Below are 18,736 nucleotides of genomic sequence, written 5' to 3' on the forward strand. Positions count from 1 at the left end.
ATACTCGAGGTACAGCAGAGCTCCACACCTTAATCTATGGTGTGTAGAAACTCCACCGTTGAAAATACATAAGAACAAGGTCTAGGCATGGCCGAATGGCCAGCCTCCCATGATCTAAGAACTAGACGTCCAAAGATGATCAAAGGATCTAAATTGATCCCAAGATCCAAAGATCCAAAGTGATCCAAAGATGAAAATACAATAGCAAAAGGTCCTATTTGTAGAGAACTAATAGCCTAGGGTTTACAGAGATGAGTAAATGACATAAACATCCACTTCCGGGCCCACTTGGTGTGTGCTTGGGCTGAGCATTGAAGCATTTTCGTGTAGAGACTTCTCTTGGAGTTAAACGCCAGCTTTTGTGCCAGTTTGGGCGTTTAACTCCCATTCTTGTGCCAGTTCCGGCGCTTAACGCCGGGCAGTTTTGAGCTGATTTCGGACGCCAGTTTGGGCCATCAAATCTCGGGCAAAGTATAGACTATTATACATTTCTGGAAAGCCCAGGATGTCTACTTTCCAACGCCGTTGAAAGCGCACCAATTGGGCTTCTGTAGCTCCAGAAAATCCACTTAGAGTGCAGGGAGGTCAGAATCCAACAGCATCTGCAGTCCTTTTCAGCCTCTGAATCAGATTTTTGCTCAAGTCCCTCAATTTCAGCCAGAAAATACCTGAAATCACAGAAAAACACACAAACTCATAGTAAAGTCCAAAAAAGTGAATTTTAACTAAAAACTAATAGAAATATACTAAAAACTAACTAAAACATACTAAAAACATACTAAAAACAATGCCAAAAAGCGTACAAATTATCCGCTCATTAGTTAGCTACCAGGACTTGTCGGGCTGGCTATATAACCTACAGATGATATCATCCACCACAGGGCAGGCATGCATCATATTGCATATGTTTGAATTGCTTGTGTGTGCCTACTTGTTTTGAATTGCTATATCGTATATGCTACATTACCTGATTATGTGCTACTTGTTCTACTTGTACCTTAATTGTGCATTACTTGTCTGTATTGCTTGTGTTTGTGCAACTGAGAGGTCCCTCATGCTAGTGTCGGTGGGCGTTGAGGGCTGTTCTTGATGAGATGAATTGGTGATGCGATTGTATGATGGTGATGATTATTGAATGAGATAATTTGAGCTCCCTGGGTAGACGCAGTGAAGTGGATTCACTTGCTCCAGGTGAGAATATGATGTATTGATATAGTATTACTGAGGCAGAATAACTGGTGATAGTTTTGTTTATAATTCTGGTCCTAGTTGTTGGAGAGTTAGCAAGTTGGGAAGCATTTGAAAGCTAAATTAGACTTAGCCTTCCTTTATGACAGTTGCCTATTTATGGATTAGCGAGAACATAGGGTGCATGCTTGGTGGAAAGAAGTTTAGGATGCTTAGTGTGTTTTTGTTGCAGTGCATTGTATTTATTTGGCACTTTTACCGTTCTGGGAACCCATAGGCCTGGAGTTCTCATTCCGTATATATCTCTTGTTTTTTAGATACAGGTTCAGGTGCTCAGAAGTGAGCTACGGTTCGTCTGAGAGACGGCGAAAATTTTTATATTCTCTACTTTATATTTTGCTTAGAATCTCTCCACTTTTATTTTGAAGAACTTATATTATGTATTGAACACTTTTGTACTTGCCTATAGAGGCTTTCATGTTCTATTTGGGAGAGATTAGGAGATCCTGTTCTTTATGCATTTATTCGTATATCGCTTTCGACTTCACGGTTCATCTTTTGTTGTCGAACATGAGTGATACGTCTTCGCGATTTTATGACTTGAGCATAAGGATTTAAATATTAGGGTGTTATATTTCTCCATGCTATATCAACGGGATGATCACCCAACGAGTCAATAAACCATATCTCCGTGGCACATACCTCCAATTCTGAATGTCTCCGACCCTATTAAATTCAATTGGGCACATAAGACATTCAAGCGGTTGGGGCTAGCAATAGAAAAATTCAAAACTAAGAACCATGAAACTTGTGGTGGCTGCATGTTCGCCCTGATGGTATCTTTAAATGTTTAACTGCTTATACATCCTACTTGCTTTTATGGTGCACCACTTAACCTTTCAACCTTGTCATCCAGCTGTTATACTTTCAGCAACTGAAGCATGGTCCACTAGATCGCTGTTTTGAACCAGATCCATGGGTCACTGCATGGAATGTTACAGAACTTGACAAGAAGGCAACTAATGTCCTTGCTAAGGTACTAACCCGGACGATTTATTATTTGTTATATGCTAATCCACTTAACCAATGAATAGTTTTTTAAAATAGAAATAATGTTCTACCGGGGAAATTTGGATGATTACTTTTTAACCTCAATTGACCTTTTCCTATTAAGGTTCCATTGGAGATAAGGCAAAAGTGGTTAACGACCTAAACTTTGAACCAACAAGAACCATGGAGAATTCCCATCCAAAAAACAAAGCTGAAAGAGGGAATGCAAGACTAGAGCGGTACACAAGGTAATGTTTCTATTGGAATTTATAGTGCTTACAACATTAAAGCTATTGGTGGTTAGACAATATGGTAATTTGAAGTGTTTATTTGTAGTTGCAAAACTGGATGCATGCTCCTATATCCTTTGGATGTTTTGTATTATTAATATAAGTGTGATTGTATGTCCAACATAATAAGGGCGTTATATAAATTTATCGATGGATGTTCACAGGAAAGCAAGGATAGATCCGTTAAATGTGAGCACTGTAAGTCATCAGAAAAACCACTATCTAGGCCAGTTGAAACAAAAGTACCTGAAAGTCATACAGCGGCACAAGAGGTGAGTGCATCTTATTATGGATATAGGATGACTTCATAACTTAGTTACTTAGATTAAATACCAATTTTATTGAGGTTGGATGTTGAATATGTTTTGGTGCTATGTTAGATTTGTTGGATGTTCAAATCTCATTGTATGTGGGTGGATATGGACATAGTGATGTATATGTTCATCTTGGAACCTAGCTGGCCTATATTTTTAATTGAATTCCCCCTTGTTGTCCTTATTTTGTGTGTGGAATTTGTAACATGCTTGTTTACAACCCAGGAGACCAGAATAGGCACATACAAAAAGCTGCCCGTTGTCAAAGGCAAATCCTGCAAAGGCAGCTAAATAGCACTTGAAGCCCCAAAGCACAAGGAGAGACCTGTAGTTATTACTGACTCGGATGATGACGATAATGAGACACTTTCTCGAAGAAGGCACCGCCTGTTTCAAGACAACTGGAACCAATATGGTGAGCAGCTAAATAAGGAGGCAAACTCGTCAGCTACAAAGTAAAAGGATCCGGTTACACCATCTACAGTACTTGTGGAAGTTACTGAATATGATTTTGACAGGAAAGTTCTATGGGTTAACATCTGTGGTATATGTCAATTGGCCATATCTTGTTTTTTCTGTGATTTCAATCCGCATAATAATTGTGTTATCTAACTATAGTTGCATTCGATGGAGAGACTTTGACTTGAACTTTGTGTAGTGCCCAGAAGTTGAGGAAATGTTGGTAAACGTTGAGCAAGGTAGGAACACAAGGCCAATAAACATGGAACCCCTCCAGACAATCATGCCTATGAAGTCATGCTGTCACACACCTAGCCCTGAAAAGCCTAGCTTTTCCCTTGGATTGACACAACTTGAGAAGTCACTGACCACGCCCCCTATCACAATATTACATCCGAGGATTAAGAATGTCAGGTTAGGAGAGCATAAGGAAAACAAGGTTCGGAGTTGGATTCTGGACTCTTCCCTCAACAAAGAGAAGCCATTGGCAACCTGTGAAGTTAGGCCGCATCTTCAGCTATCGAGGAGGAATCTATGGACTTTGAAAGCATGTGGTTGGGTGATAAACTACTATTTTATGGTTTATCTTATGCTAAATTGAGTGGTCTTTATCAATTCTTTGCGTACGTATTCATATTATTTGCATGATTTTACAATTCCTTCCCAATCTTGTTCTATGGTTGAAAACTTGCTTCCTAAACCCTTAAATTATGTATTTTTAATTCCCCTTTTTACCATTCGATGCCGTGATCCGTGTGTTAAGTGTTTTCAGGCTTTATAGTGTAGGAATGGCTTAGAGGATGGAAGGAAAGCTTGCAAAAATGGAAGGAACACAAGAAACTAAGGAGCTGACCAGTGAGAATCGACGCGCACATATGCATCACACGCGCGCATAATTTGGCGCATTCCATATCGATGCAGATGCGTACTTGATGCATACGCGTGCCACGCGCAGAAGACCATCGACGCGTACGCGTACCTGACATGTACGCGTGATATGCGCCACGTGCAGAATTTTCAGAAAATACTGGGGGCGATTTTGGGCTGAGTTTGGAACCAGTTTTTGGCCTAGAAATGCAGACTAGAGCCAGGGGACAGCAGAGACTCAACACACATTCACACATTCTCAAGTTTTTAGTTTTTGTTTTTGTTTTTGAATCTTGGAGAGAAATTACTAGTTCCTCTAGGGTTCTTCACATTCAGAGTTTTCTAGTTTTTATGCTTTTGAGTTGGATATTGAGAAGAGTTACTACCTCTGTTGAAGTCTTTATTATTCTAGTTTGTTTTCTATTTTCTTACTCTTTTTAATTCCCATTTACTTTGTTCAGAGTTGCATTTGGATACCTTTGATCTTGGAATTAATTAATGCAAGGATATTTTTCTATTTAATTTCTATATTTGTTGATTATTTTCAATTGAGTTTAATTATCATATCTCACCCTACTCCCTTTACATGCATGCAAAAATGGCATCCATGTCAATGGAGTAGGCTTTCAACTTGACTTTGGAGTTGATTAATAGGAGACCCTTGAGTTGGAATACTCAAGAGTTAATTTGAAATTGGAAGTTGTTGGCCGGCTTTCTAGTCACTAACGCTAGGACTTGTGAATAAGAGTTGGCTCAATTACTTGACTTTTCTTTATTCGGTAAGGGTTAACTAAGTAAAAACAACAACCTCTCATTATTACTCTTGGGAAAATCCAATAAGGATAGAACTTTCGATTAATCTTCTCCTAGTCAAGACATTTTATCTTAATTACACAAAATCTCTCTTTAATTTCCACTGCCTTAATTTATAATCATTCATTTGCCCATGCCCCAAACTCCAAATTTCTTGAAAAACTTCTAATCAATAAATAGCACTTTCTTAGCAACTCGTTGGGAGACGACCTGGGATTTCCACTCCCAGTATTTTATTCTTAATTTGTGACAAACCCCTTTTAAATTGATACATGGAATTTTAATCGGTTAAGAACTTGATAAACCCCATTTGTAGGGTTTATCTTGTGCTTGATTTAGGAGATTTTATAACCTTTTACTCACATTTATCCATTGAAATAGCATGGTTTTATAACTTCTCCTTTAATTGTGCTTAAGAGTGAAAACATGCTTTTTAGGTCTTAAAATAGCTAAATTTAATTCACCTTGATTCCATTAGATGCCTTGATATGTTTTTTAAGTGATTTCAGATTTAGGAAGCAAAGATTAGATCAAGGGAATGAAGGAAAAGCATGTAAAAATGGAGAACTCATGAAGAAATGTAGGAATCGCAAAAGCTGTCAAGCCGACCTCTTCGCGCTTAATCGACCATAACTTGAGCTACAGAGGTCCAAATGATGCGGTTTCAGTTGTGTTGGAAAGCTAACATCCGGAGCTTCAAAATGATATAAGATTTGTTATAGTTGCATCAGGCATAGAGGCGCGCACACGCACGGTACGCGGACGCACCGATTTGCATGTGATTCATTAAATGCAAATTCGTGGCCAGCGAATTCTAAAGCCTTGTGGGCCCAATCCAACTCATTTCTAATGCTATTTAAGCCAATGATTAAAGGGGAATTGACATACTTTACACACTTAGAAACCTAGTTACCATTAGTTTAGTTTAGTTTAGTTTTGGAGGGAAAGTTAGTTTTTAGAGACAGAAGCTCTCACTTCTCTCTAGGATTAGGATTAGGTTTTAGATATAGATCTACTTCTTCTTTTTCTCTCTTAATTTTCCTTTTCCTTCCTTAATTGTTCTCTTGTAGTTGTAGCATTCTGTTTCTCTTGTAATTCCTTTTTATTGTTAGTTGTAGTTTATGAACTTTCTTTTGTAGATCTACATTTCTTCTTCAATGCAATTTGTAAGTTCTTTATTGTTTCACAATTGTTTTGCTTTTCTATTATTGATCTCTTGCCATTGTAGTTAGATCTCTCTTTAATTTTTGCAATTCATGTTTTTTACTTTTATTGCCTTTTATGTGTTTGATGAAATGTCTCTTCTAGCTATTAGTTAGATTTTGTTCCTCTTGGCTTTGGTTGAGTAATTAGTGACACTTGAGTTATCTAATTCCTTTGTTGATTGATAATTAGAAGTTGTTAATTGATTTGGATGCCACTAAAGCTAGTCTTTTCTTGGGAGTTGGCTAGGACTTGTGGAACCAAGTTAATTCATCCATTTGACTTTGCTCCATGGTTAGAGGTTAACTAAATGGTAGCAATGAACAATTTATGGTCACAATTGAGGAGGATAACTAGGATAGGGCTTCTAGTTCTCATATCTTGCCAAGAGCTTTATTAGTTGATAGTTTATTTTCTTTGCCATTTATATTTTATGTCTAGAATCTCAAAAAACCCCAAAATATCTCATGACCAATAACAAGAACACTTTATTGCAATTCCTAGGGAGAACGACCCGAGGTTTGAATACTTCGGTTTATAAATTTAGGGGTTTGTTTTAGTGACAAAAAATCTTTTGTATGAAAGGATTATTGTTGGTTTAGAAACTATACTTGCAACGAGAATTCATTTGTGAAATTCTAAACCACACAAAAATCTGTTCATCAAAATGGCGCCGTTGCCGGGGAGTTGTAATCGTGTTATGTTATTGGTTATTGTATATATGTGAATAGCTTGATTTTTGGATTGTTTGTTAGTTTTTGCTAGCTTTAGGATTTTGTTTCACTATTTCTTATTAGCTTTTATTTCTTATTTTCTCTTTTCACTATGAATTCTCACTTTGGCTATGAGTTTGGTTCTAACTATGTTGTAGGAAATAAGAGCTTCAATGAGGATGTATATCAAGAATGGGATAACCAAAGGTGGGAGGAGCCATATGCATATGATCAATCTTTATGGCAACAAGCCAACAACCTCCACCAATGTACTATGAACAAGAGCCATTCTATGATGCATATCAATCCAATGGCTATGGTGAATCCACTTGTGACTTTCAAGAACCACCACCATATGCCTATGATCCATACCCTCAACATAACCCTCAACCATACTCACAAGCCCATTCTTACCAACCACCTTCATATGAACCTAATCCATATCCATCCTACCAACAACCATATGAGCCATATAGACCACATATAGAGCCACCACCATTCTAACATCAATATTTTCAAGAGCCACCCCCTCCATGTTATTACCAAGATGAACCACCTCCAATGTATGCAAATTTTCAACCACAAAATGAATACTACATTCCACCACAACCTCCCATGGAAGAATACTCATATCCTTCAATCCAAGAGCCATATGATCCTACTCATGATATCCAAGAGGAACAAGAGTCAAAGGATCATCTCAAGGAAACATTGGACCAATTTCAAGCAACCATGAAGTGTGTTGTGCAACAAGTGGAAAGGATGGAAAATATTGAACCACCACAACTCTACCAAGGAGAACCACCTTCCTACTATGAACCCTTTCCCCAAAATCATGAACCCTTCCATCCACCCCAACCTCTAATGGATGATATCCTTGATGTTCTTGTTCAAGGACAAGAGGAGATGAAAAGAGATGTACAACAATTCACGGCCGCCTTGGATGAGGTGGTAAACCAGTTAGCATCCCAATGCTTAAATACTCAAGGAACTCCCATGGCTACATGTGGAGAAACAAATGAAGAGCATAACATGAAGGAGAGATTGGTGAAGAATGGGGGAAGTTGCTTTGTATTGGAACAACTGGAGGAAGTTATAAGTGTTCAAGAGGAGGAAGAGATGGTTGAAGACTTAGGAGATGCGGAGCCTCTTTGGGAACATAGAGTTGAAGAAAACCCCTCCAAGAAGATTGAATTTGATGCTAAAGAGGAAAGTGCACATCTTCCGAAGCATATCCCTTATGAAGACTTGGATGGGATAGAGCAAGAGTTGAGTTCCCTTGGTGATGAAGATCAAGCATCAAGTCTTAGTGGTGAAGAATCCTTTGAGCTTGAAGAACCCTCTTCCGGTGAATTTGAAGACAATGTGGAGGTAAAATTCTCTCACCTTCCCATTTATGATTTGAGTAAGGGAGAAAGCTTAGATAGAATTGATGAACAAAGGATTACATTTGAGAAAACTTGTGATGAGGTAGAAGTCCCTAGAAATAGGAGGATGGCAATTGAATACGATTTATCAAGATCATTGGAATCATCTTTGCCTAGGTTGCCATCCACAACTACATTTGAGTGGGTGAAATTCATTTCTATTAGCTTTATTATCCCACTTGAATATGGTTTGCTTGAAACGAATGGCCAACTTAAGGAGTTTTGTGGGATAAAGCGTAAACGAAAAAGGTTTTGTGGTTTGGCGTTGCAAATCAAGGCTCATTATGGTTGATATATCAAACATGGAATATAAAGGTTGGAGTAGTGCTCAACTATATGGGTCTAGGAGGGTTGTTGGTCACTTTATTGAGAATTCACCTTACTTGCCACCCAGATGGACTAATGATGATCAATTCAAGGATAGGTGTGGAAACATGATATGGGATCCGGGAATACATGAGGATCACCTTTGGGAGCTCATAGCTTGTGAGGAACTCCACCCAAGCTTGGAGTTATTAATTTTGAAGAATGGTGCTTATTGGAGACTCAAGCATTGGTGGATGTTCCAAGATGAGTTCAAGCACAAGCCACCTTGATGAGGAGCTCCCCATAAGTCCAACTTAAGGACAATAAACAAAAGTGCTAGGTGGGAGACACCCCACCATAGTAACTTCTTTTCATTTTCTCTTTTTGTACATATTGGTAATTAGTTTAAATTCATGTTCTTGGTTAGTTTGTTGAGTATATTTAGTATTATGATATGTTAAATAAGGTTTTAAGGTGTTTTGGTAGCTGTTTGGAGGTTTGGAAGGCTTGGTTTGGTGCAAGAAATTGGAAAAATTTTGAAAACAGAGCATCAACCCGCGCGTGCATGCATTTGGTGCGTACGCGCGCTCGAGCATTTTCGACCATCCGCGCGCACGCGTACATGGCGCGTCCGCGCGGATGCAAAAATTTTACCCCCAGCCAAAAACCCGAGAGTTAGGCCTGCACTGTGCGAAAATTGGGCCTAAGGCACAAACCAACCCGCGCGTACGCACACCTGGCGTGTACACGTCCTTGATGCTAAATGCGCAATGCGCGCGCACGCACGCTGTACGCGTGCGTGCCGATAGCGTCACCTGTCCTCCTGGTACATATTTCAGAGAGTTAGGCCGATCCTGAGCTGCCACTATGCGCCCAGCCTGGCACACGCGTGCGCGCACCTGGCGCGTACGCGCCCTTAGGCCAAAAAAATGCACATCGGCGCGCACGCGTACATGATGCGTCCGCGCCGGTAAAAAAAATAATAAATAAAAAAAAGAGTTTTTTCCCCCTCTTCCATTTTCTTTTGTTTATCGTATTCGTATACTTCTCTCCTTTACATTTCAATTTTGATATTATAGCTTGTTTTCATTTTTTTTTTCTAAGTCTCATCTTAATAATGGTGTTGAACTTTCCTACTCAATTGTTGAGGCTCTCTTGTATTATTTTGGTGCTTCGTGACTTGTTGCATTAATTGTAATAATTGTCCTACACACAAGATTAGTGCTTTAGTCCTTCCTAACTCATTATTCTTTGTTCTTGTGCATCATTATCATTGAGTTAGGATGGGACCAACTGCTATCATGCTTATCACTAATCTTGCTTGTGTCAATTCTTATTTGATCTTGATGCTCAATATGCTCTTCATTCTTTGACTTCACTCTTGCATCAAGTATTAGTTGATATGCCTTAGCTTAAATTGTTTTCTCACTTACATGCGTAGCTAACATGTAGTGAGAACCTTACTCTTACTTGGCATTAACCCCCGCCTACGTTCTATTTGCTTTGATATCTTTGTTGTAGGCTTAATTTTCTTTCTTTTTCTTTCTCTCCCTTTAGGTTGGCCACCAAAAAAGGGAAAGGAAAAGTTTCTAAATGGGGCAACAAGCAAGTCATCCGCACAACCTTTTGAAGAAGCTCATCAATTGTAGCAACCCGTCCACTTTGCTCTTCTTTGCGTGCACCAAGGACGGTGCAATTTTCAAGTGTGGGGAGGTCGTCCGACCGATCTCCGTGGGTAACAATTTTCTTTCAACACCAATGTTAGCTAGTTGTTACATTTCATGATAGATTGCATGTTAGTTATAATTTGTACATATTTTACCACTTCGTTCCTATTAGGACTACTTGGTTAGGGTGATGATTTCTTTTCCAAGAAACTATTTTAGGGCACTCTACCAATTTGAAAATTTTTGTTGAACTTGCTTGAAAGAATTTATTTTGGAACATAGTTTTTGAGCTAAGAACACAAGCTTGTGAGATTTGAGCCTAATGGTGTGGTTACATCTTATAACCACTTATTTTTCCTTCTTGTGTGCATTATTCTCTTTCTATGATTGTAATCTTTGATTTGTTTGATTCTTTATGTCCACTATTTTGTGTATACATGCATTTATATGATTGAGGTCATCATTTCATTTAGCTCACTTACCCAAATGGCCTTACCTTTTATCTTACATTGTTAGCAAATTTGAGCCTACGCTTAACCCACTTGTTCTTATTTTAGCACATTACAAGCCTTAAAGCGAAAAACAATAAATGTCCTTATTTGGATCTTTGATTAGCTTAGGCTAGTGTGTGTATCATTCAAGTCTGGGAAAACTTGGGACATTGGGTGAATAAAAGGATAGTTTTGTATTATTTGTTGTAAATATTGAGAATTGGGTACATGCTCATGTGTTAGTTAAATGTAAAACCATATGCATTGATACTTTTGTATATACTTTATTGTGAAAAAGAAAAAAAATGAGAAAATAAAAAGAAAGAAAGAAATAATATATATTTAGATATCGAAAGAAAAAAAGGAAAAAAATAGAAAGAAAAGAAAAAGAAAAGAAAAGTAATAAAAAGGGGACAAAATGCCCCAAGTAAAGCTCAATAAAATCAATGCATATGTATTGTGATTAAGGAAAAAATGCATGAGTATGAGAAGAAAAAGAGAAAAATGGGTAGCTAGGTTAGCTTTGAAATTGTATAGGATGTCATAGGTTAGGTGGAAAGTTTAAGCTCATCAAAGATTCAAATTTCAAGCTCACTTGACCAAATATGCATCCTTACCTTGACCCTAGTCCCATTACAACCTAAAGAAAAAACCTCATGATACTTGTATGCATGCATGAAATATATGTTGATTGTTAGAAGAAAAACAAATCTTAGAAAGCATAATTAGGGGATAATTGAGAGGATCGACCCTACACACTTGAGCGACTAGAGTGCAAACACTTCCGGTGAGAGTTCGATGCTCAATTCCGTGATTCCCAGCTTTCATAAGCTTTTTTCTTGCAAGTCTATTTGAACTTCATTTTTTATACTTGAATTGGTAGGATTCATGAATCGTTATATGATCTTGGCCCTACTTGTGCATACATGCTCTTGGAGGATTGATTTATTTTTAACCAAGTAGGTAGAATCATTTTGCATTTAGTTGCATTCATATAGATAGATACATTTAGGTTATTTGCATTGAATAAATGTTGATGCCCTTTTCTTTCTCTTGGTTTAAGCATGAGGACATGCTTGGTTTAAGTGTGGGGAGGTTGATAAACCCCATTTGTAGGGTTTATCTTGTGCTTGATTTAGGAGATTTTATAACCTTTTACCCACATTTATCCATTGAAATAGCATGGTTTTATAACTTCTCCTTTAATTGTGCTTAAGAGTGAAAACATGCTTTTTAGGTATTAAAATAGCTAAATTTAATTCACCTTGATTCCATTAGATGCCTTGATATGTTTGTTAAGTGATTTCAGATTTAGGAGGCAAAGATTAGATCAAGAGAATGAAGGAAAAGCATGTAAAAATGGAGAACTCATGAAGAAATGTAGGAATCACAAAAGCTGTCAAGCCGACCTCTTCGCGCTTAAGCAACCATAACTTGAGCTACAGAGGTCCAAATGATGCGGTTCCAGTTGCGTTGGAAAGCTAACATCCGGGTCTTCAAAATGATATAAGATTTGCCATAGTTTAATGTAAGAAAGAGAATAACAAAATTGGGTGGGAGTGAGAACTCTAATGCAAACTATGCTACCAAAGGGAAGTTAGTTATAGAGCAGAGGCACATGGCTGCTAACCCACCTTCTGTAGACGTGCGAAGAAGCATGAGAAGACGCATCATAAATAGAAAATAGAAGGATTATGCTGGTAGTTAGAACCTGGTATGGTGCTATCCTTTCTTCTGTTCCTCCCTATTCTGGTTACATAATCATCATTGTTCTGTTCTAATTAATTCTTCTTATAACCCAGGTCCTCATGCAAGATCAGGATTGCTTCGTTCCTTTTCCTTGCTTCACTTAATTCTTCTTAGTTCCAATCACTGTTCATTATTCTTTTCCTTTCTTCAAGTAATACTTTAAATTCATATAGCTCCAAATTCCTTGTAATTAAATTTTGATTCATCAATACAACACCACTTTTTTCCTTTTGCGTTATTAAGTACCTTCCATTTGGTGCTTTCATTGCCATGGCAGACAACACCAGGATGAAGGGCCGACATCAAGAAGCTGTTCCAGATGATGGAAGAAAATAGATCTGAGCATGCTCGATTGAAGGAAACGACGGATCTGAAATTCGAGTCTCTCCAAGCCTCCATTTCCCAAATCGCTAATGAGTCATCCCAGGCTCGCTCAGTTGTCTTGGGTTCTCACCATGGCGCAAACTCAGGAGGAGATCATTCTTCGCGCGAAGCTGCGCAACCCAGGAAGGTAAACTGCGACTTGGCCAAATTTGACGGATCTGATGTCTTGGCTTGGATTTTTTTGTTGATCAATATTTTGAGTTCTTTCGGGTTTCCGAAGAGGAACAAGTGGGTCTGGCTGCAATGCACATGTCGGGGATGGCAATTCCTTGGTTTCAGATGACGCAACGTACATCCCCCTTTCGTTCTTGGACCCAATTGAAGAGATAAATTGAAATTGAGTTCGGTCCTTCACTGTTTGAATCGCCGAGAGAACATCTTTTCAAACTCCAACAGTGAGGGACGGTTTCCAATTATTATGCAGAATTTGTGGCATTGGCTAATTGATCCCACATTGATCCCCCGGATGCCTTGCGGGATTGTTTCATTAGCGGGTTACAACAAGATATTAGGCGTGAGGTCAAGGCGCAATGCCCACCTTCCTTGATGAGGGCCGTGAGCTTGGCCCGTTTATACGAGGATAAGTTCTCAACCAAACTGACTACCACTACGGCACCGGCCTCGTTCCGCTCGGTTAACCCTCCGACATTGGCTCTAACTCAACCTAAGCCTTCTCTACGTACAGGATCACCTCCATTACTACCAGCGCTATCACCACGATCCTCCACTTCTTCTCCACTGAATCCGGTTCGCAGGTTATCCTCAGCTAAAATTCAGGCTAAGAGGGCCAAAGGCTTGTGTTATTGGTGCGATGAGAAATACACGGCTCTCCATAAATGCCCAAATCGACACTTCATGTTATTTCAGCTTGAAGAAGACAAAGTCCCTGATGGGGAACAACAAGCTACAACTCAAGAGGTAGTAGATCCCTTCCTTCAAACTCTTGAGAAACAAGTGACTGACCATCACCTATCCTATAACGCCATGCATGGTACCTCTCGTTCGTCCTCAATCTGATTTAGAGCTATCCTTCAAGGATTGGAGGTTCGAGCTCTATTGGATGGAGGCAGCTCTGATAGTTTCTTCCAGCCTCGGATAGCAAAATTTTTGAACATTCCAGTATAGCCTGCCCCTGGTGTGAGGGTGATAGTGGGAAATTTTGGCATCATGGATGTTGAGGGTTATATCCCTTCTTTGGAGGTCACAATGAGCGGATGCAAAATCACTATTCCACATGTCTTTGTGCTGCATGTGGCTGGAGGTGACTTGGTGATTGGTTCTCCTTGGCTCAAGCAACTGAAAACGCACATTGTGGACTATGATGCTGCTTTTCTTCGATTCCTGCATAATGGTGAGTTTGTGACAGAGCATGGTGAGAAGAATCCCATGCCGGAGCAAGCTCAGTATCACCACATCCGACGTCTTCTCAACATTGATGCAATTGAGGAAGCCTTCACAGTGGAAGTTCAGCAACCCACACAGAATACAGCCACTCCCCTGCCGTCTTCCCCTACCATGGGGCCTGCTTTTGTTGCACTCCTCCAGAAGTATCAAATAGTGTTTCAGCAACCTACAGGGCTTCCCCCACAAAGATTACATGATCACTCTATTCCCTTGGTAGAGGGAGCAACACCAATTCGGGTTAGACTGTACCGATACCCTCACCACCATAAGACTCAAATTGAATGCATGATTCAAGAGATGCTTAAGGATGGCATCATTCAGCCTAGCCATAGCCCTTTCTCATCACCAATCCTTTTGGTAAAAAAGAAGGATGGCTCTTGGAGATTCTTCACTGACTACCGTGCTTTGAATAATATTACAGTCAAGGATCGCTTCCCCATTCCCACAGTAGATGAACTTTTGGATGAGTTATTTGGAGCAAAAATTTTTTCAAAGCTGGACCTCAGATCAGTATACCACCAGATTTTGGTGAAGCCGGAGGATCGATACAAGACCGTATTCCACACACACCAAGGACATTACGAATGGCTAGTAATGCCAATTGGATTAACAAATGCACCAGCCACCTTCCAACACCTTATGAACGATATCTTTCAGCCATTCTTAAGGAAGTTTGTTCTTGTCTTCTTTGATGACATCTTGATCTACACTCGGTGGCTTTGAGAAAAAATCAAAAGTTGGGAATGAGATACTTTGGCCCATTTTGCATTGTCAAGAAACTCAGCTCGGTGGCTTATAGACTCGAACTTCCTCCTAAGGCCAAGATTCATAATGTGTTTCACATTTCAGTGTTAAAAAGATTCTGCGGGGATAACACTGATCAGTACTTGCCATTGCCTCTACAGACTAATGCCAAAGGTCCTATACTTGAACCTTCTCGAGTTATAGGAGTTCACACCATTCTCAAACATGGAAAACCAGAAGACCAGGTCCAGGTGCAGTGGGGAATTGGAGACACTGCAGAAACATCCTGGGAACCAGTTGCAGACGTAATTAGACTATACCCTGCTCTCAACCTTGAGGACAAGGTTGGTCTAAATGGAGAGGGTAATGTAAGAAAGAGAATAACAGAATTGGGTGGGAGTGAGCACTCTAATGCAAACTATGCTACCAAAGGGAAGTTAGTTATAGAGCAGAGGCACGTGGCTGCTAACCCACCTTCTGCAGACGTGCATAGAAGCATGAGAGGACACATCATAAATAGAAAATGGAAGGATTATGCTGGTAGTTAGAACCTGGTATGGTGCTATCCTTTCTTCTGTTCCTCCCTATTCTGATTACATAATCCTCATTGTTATGTTCTAATTAATTCTTCTTATCACCCAGGTCCTCATGCAAGATCAGGATTGCTGCGTTCCTTTTCCTTGTTTTACTTAATTCTTCTTAGTTCCAATCACTGTTGATTGTTCTTTTCCTTTCTTCAAGTAATACTTTAAATTCATATAACTCTAAATTCCTTGTAATTAAATTCTGATTCATCAATACAACACCACTTTTCCCTTTTGCGTTATTAAGTACCTTCCATTGCATTGCGCATAGGGTTGCGGACGCGCACGGTACGCGGACGCACCGATTTGCATGTGATTCATTAAATGCAAATTCGTGGCCAGCGAATTCTAAAGCCTTGTGGACCCAATCCAACTTATTTCTAATGCTATTTAAGCCAAGGATTGAAGGGGAATTGACATACTTTACACACTTAGACACCTAGTTACCATTAGTTTAGTTTAGGATTAGGTTTTAGATCTAGATCTACTTCTTCTTCTTCTTCTCTCTTAATTTTCCTTTTCCTTCCTTAATTGTTCTCTTGTAGTTGTAGCATTCTATTTCTCTTGTAATTCCTTTGTATTGTTAATTGTAGTTTATGAACTTTCTTTTGTAGATCTACATTTCTTCTTCAATGCAATTGGTAAGTTCTTTGTTGTTTCACAATTGTTTTACTTTTCTATTATTGATCTCTTGCCATTGTAGTTAGATCTCTCTTTAATTCTTTCAATTCATGTTGTTTACTTTTATTGCCTTTTATGTGTTTGATGAAATGTCTCTTCTAGCTATTAGTTAGATTTTGTTCCTCTTGGCTTTAGTTGAGTAATTAGTGACACTTGAGTTATCTAATTCCTTTGTTGATTGATAATTAGAAGTTGCTAATTGATTTGGATGCCACTAAAGTTAGTCTTTCCTTGGGAGTTGGCTAGGACTTGCGGAACCAAGTTGATTCATCTACTTGACTTTCCTCCATGGTTAGAGGTTAACTAAGTGGTAGCAATGAATAATTTGTGGTCACAATTGAGGAGGATAACTAGGATAGGGCTTCTAGTTCTCATATCTTGCCAAGAGCTTTGTTAGTTGATAGTTTATTTTCTTTGCCATTTATATTTCTTGTCTAGAATCTCAAAAAACTGCAAAATATCTCATGACCAATAAGAAGAACACTTTATTACAATTCCTAGGGAGAACGACCCGAGGTTTGAATACTTCGATTTATAAATTTAGGGGTTTGTTTAAGTGACAAACAATCTTTTGTATGAAAGGATTATTGTTGGTTTAGAAACTATACTTGCAACGAGAATTCATTTGTGAAATTCTAAACCACACAAAAATTTGTTCATCAGAACTGTACTTGCAACGCTGGTTTCCGATATAAAATTCTTAATCGGTAATTTTTCGCACATCATTGGGTCAATAGCAATGTAAGTTATTGAACTCCATGTTGTAGGTACACTAATTTTGTTCTCCATATACCTGATATCATGCTTCTTAAGTTTACCATGTAGAGCATTCAATGGATGTGCTACACATTTAATGATGCATAGGTGACGTTAGGATTTTTGCTAGTAAAGAATTTTATAAAGTCGCGTTGTAGATATAGTTTCTAAACCAACAAAAATTCCTTCGTGCAAACATTTTGGTTGTCACAAGTAACAAACCCCTTTAAAATTGATAACCGAGTATTTAAACATCGGGTCGTCTTCTCAAGGAATTGCAGGGAGGTATGTTCTTATTATTGGTTATGAGTTTGTAAATTGGGGGTTTTAAGAATGAGGGGCAATTATGATAAATGACGAATAAAATAATTAAATGACTGTAAAATAAACTCTTGGCAAGGTATGAGAAATTAGAAGTCCTATCCTAGTTATCCTTATCAATTGTGATGAGAGTTGGAGTTTTCTCCCACTTTGTTAACCTCTAACTATGGAGGTAAGTTAAGTGAATGAATTAATTCAAATCCTCAAGTCCCAGTCTTTCCTTGGGAAAAGTTAGAGTTATTGGATCTCGAATTAATTCTTGAAGAATTCCAATTTTCGGTCAACAATGAGTTTGATAATTCAAGAGTTACCAATTAATCAGCCAGAGCCAAAAGGTAAAAAAATCTAAATTATTTATATCATGAATAAGAGAAACAAATCATAGATCTGAAAATACTTCAAATAATATTTATTAAGAAAATCATAACATGAATGTCATTAAGCCAAATTGGCAACATATATAATTAAAAATAAGAGAAGTCAAAATAAAGGAATATTAAACCTGGTGCTTAGAAGAATTATAAGTTGAAATAATAATAAATCCTAAATCCTTTAAGAGGAATTCTAATCCTAAATCCTAGGAGAGAGGAGAGACCCTCTCTCCAAAACTAAATCTAAATCATGGAAAAATGAATTATGAAAGCTTGCTGAGTCTCTGCATGTTTTCTGACTTTAATCTGTGTTTCTGGGCCAAAACCTGGGTTGAAATCTGGCTCAGAATCACTGCCAGTGACTTTTGTAATTCTGCAGATCGCGCACGTCACGCGTCCACGTCGTTTAAGCGATCGCGTCACTCAGCATTTTTCGTATCACGCGTGCGTGTCGTCCACGCCTCCGCGTCGCTTCTGCTTTTCTGATGAGCGGATAATTTGTACGCTTTTTGGCATTGTTTTTAGTATGTTTTTAGTATGATCTGGTTAGTTTTTAGAATATTTTTATTAGTTTTTAGTTAAAATTAACTTTTCTGGACTTTACTATGAGTTTGTGTGTTTTTCTGTGATTTCAGGTATTTTCTGGCTGAAATTGAGGGACCTGAGCAAAAATCTGATTCAGAGACTAAAAAGGACTGCAGATGCTGTTGGATTCTGACCTCCCTGCACTCGAAGTGGATTTTCTGGAGCTACAGAAGCCCAATTGGCGCGCTCTCAACGGCGTTGAAAAGTAGTCATCTTGGGCTTTCCAGCAATATATGATAGTCCATACTTTGCCCAAGATTTGATGGCCCAAACCGGCGTTCAAAGTTACCTTTAGAATTCCCAGCGTTAAACGCCGGAACTGGCACAAGGATGGGAGTTAAACGCCCAAACTGGCACCAAAGCTGACGC

The sequence above is a fragment of the Arachis duranensis genome, chromosome 3 (assembly GCF_000817695.3).
Source record: "Arachis duranensis cultivar V14167 chromosome 3, aradu.V14167.gnm2.J7QH, whole genome shotgun sequence".
Lineage (NCBI taxonomy): Eukaryota > Viridiplantae > Streptophyta > Magnoliopsida > Fabales > Fabaceae > Arachis > Arachis duranensis.